We start from the raw sequence: 2,500 nt of genomic DNA, 5'->3' as shown, positions 1-2,500 counted from the left end.
TACTGATTACAACACCACAGCATCCAAATATTAATAAAGAGCCTATTATACCTCACACAACAACACAAACAGTATTTACTGCCAAGTGAATCAGTAGATGAATACATAGTCATATCAGGGGTAGAGATGGCAGCGCCTTCTCCATATATGCAGATTGCCTATGATTGCTGACACAGAGCTATTTGCTTAGAGTTCTTCTTATTAAGTCCAGCAATTTGCAATCCTCTAACACAGAGTCTATGAACATGTCCAAGGCTACCATAAATGAGTACAACTAGTTTTGTTCTATAACCACCAACTGTCAGAGCATGAGTTAATGGCTGATATTTAAAAAAAATGTCAGAGAAACACAGGTCCATATACATGTCAAAGCAACAACCCACTTCCAGGATCACAATGGTTTTTAAAAGATCATCAACAACAACAATGTCAGGAGTATTTGGAGAGTCTTTAAGAACACTTTCTAAGGAGTTGTCATTCAAATGTGTGTCATTTTTTTGTTTGTGTGTATTGCGCTTTGTCCGTATCCTTTGCGTATTTCATTCGCTGTCATGTCAACAATGTGATCGTCAAACTGAGCTGGAAGTTGGTGTGTGTGTGTGTGTTTGTGTGTGTGTGTTTGTGTGTGTGTGTGTGTTGGGGGGGCAAACTCAGCTGGAAGTTGGTGTGTGTGTGTGTGTGTGTGTGTGTGTGTGTTGGGGGGGCAAACTCAGCTGGAAGTTGGTGTGTGTGTGTGTGTGTGTGTGTGTGTGTTGGGGGGGCAAACTCAGCTGGAAGTTGGTGTGTGTGTGTGTGTGTGTGTGTGTGTTGGGGGGGCAAACTGAGCTGGAAGTTGGTGTGTGTGTGTGTGTGTGTGTGTGTGTGTGTTGGGGGGGCAAACTGAGCTGGAAGTTGGTGTGTGTGTGTGTGTGTGTGTGTGTGTGTGGGGGGCAAACAGAGCTGGAAGTTGGTGTGTGTGTGTGTGTGTGTGTGTTGGGGGGGCAAACTGAGCTGGAAGTTGGTGTGTGTGTGTGTGTGTGTTGGGGGGGAAAACTGAGCTGGAAGTTGGTGTGTGTGTGTGTGTGTGTGTGTGTTGGGGGGGCAAACTCAGCTGGAAGTTTGTGTGTGTGTGTGTGTGTGTGTGTGTGTGTGTGTGTGTGTGTTGGGGGGGCAAACTGAGTCGGTGCAATTTCATGTGAAAGTGAATCTCTGTGGCGTGCATTCTCTGCTCCTCTCGATGTGGGCGAGTGTGTGTCACACTGTGTGTGTGTGTGTGTGTGTGTGTGTGTCACACTGTGTGTGTGTGCGTGTGTGTGTGTGTGTGTGTGTGCGTGTGTGTGTGTGTGTCACACTGTGTGTGTGTGCGTGTGTGTGCGTGTGTGTCACACTGTGTGCGTGTGTGTGTGCGTGTGTGTCACACTGTGTGCGTGTGTGTCACACTGTGTGTGTGTGTGTGTGTGCGTGTCACACTGTGTGTGTGTGCACGTGTGTGTGTGTGTGTGTGTGTCACACTGTGTGCGTGTGTGTGTGTGTGTCACACTGTGTGTGTGCGTGTGTGTCACACTGTGTGTGTGTGTGTGTGTGTGCGTGTGTGTGTGTGTGCGTGTGTGTCACACTGTGTGTGTGTATGTGTGTGTGTGATTTTCACAGGGGTGGGAATAAATGTTTTTACTCAGCTTGTTTGTGTGTGTTCCTGTACATAACTGTGTGTGTGTGTGTGTGTGTGTGTGTGTGTGTGTGTGTGTTAGGTCAGGAAAAGCAGGTAAGTGACTAACAGGTGTCTGGATATTTTACGTCAAAGCCCTCATGTCCTGCTGGGAGACCGGCGATTGCCACACACACAGCCTCCTGTTGCTACACACACACACACACACACACACACACACACACACACACATACACACACACCTTGATTGTTTTCACCTGTCCCTCTTTATCCATGGTGTATACAGTCTGTGTATTCTTGTTACTCGTTGCCTTCTCCTCATTTCATGTTGCGTGTTTTGCTCCTTGTATTTTCCCCGTGTTCCTAGCGATGGTGAATATTTCACATCATAGGAGGAGATGTTCTTAGAATCAGCTACACCCAGAGGTCGTGACCCTAACCCAGAGGTCATGACCCTAACCCAGAGGTCACGACCCTAACCCAGAGATTCTAACCCAAATATGCCTGTTTACTCTGAGACAGCAGCAGTGTCATTTATGAAGTGAAACAGTAGATGGCGCCACAGATCTATTGACAGAAAGGGGGTTTCATTTTTACCCAATTAAACAATATCTGTGTGATTAACCAGTCCTTTCTTCACACACACACACACACACACACTATCTGTGTGATTAACCAGTCCTTTCTTCTCTCTCACACACACACACACACACACACACACACACACACACACACACAATATCCGTGTGATTAACGAATCATTTCTTCATGAGAATCCGGGCAGATATCTGGCACCTCACCCCGTCACTAGACTAGGGTGTGTGTGTGTGTGTGAGAGACACTCCCGGTTAGGAC

At 46.9% G+C, this 2,500-nt stretch overlaps 1 protein-coding gene and 1 long non-coding RNA gene across 2 annotated transcripts in view; one reads left to right on the top strand and one right to left on the bottom strand.

The window, feature by feature from the left end:
- The window catches only part of LOC122133447, a 1,856-nt gene extending 1,820 nt beyond the window's left edge, over positions 1–36 (bottom strand). The window contains exon 1 of the long non-coding RNA XR_006152762.1: positions 1–36. This exon is cut by the window's left edge and continues 66 nt beyond it. This is a non-coding gene — a long non-coding RNA (uncharacterized LOC122133447).
- The window catches only part of LOC116223310 (disco-interacting protein 2 homolog C-like), a 10,493-nt gene that overhangs the window by 5,594 nt on the left and 2,399 nt on the right, over positions 1–2,500 (top strand). The window lies entirely within an intron of this gene.

This window comes from Clupea harengus, chromosome 13, assembly GCF_900700415.2.
Source record: "Clupea harengus chromosome 13, Ch_v2.0.2, whole genome shotgun sequence".
In the NCBI taxonomy this organism is placed as follows: domain Eukaryota; kingdom Metazoa; phylum Chordata; class Actinopteri; order Clupeiformes; family Clupeidae; genus Clupea; species Clupea harengus.
Note: the sequence above shows the minus strand (reverse complement) of the source record. Positions and strands in the feature narration are given on the sequence as shown.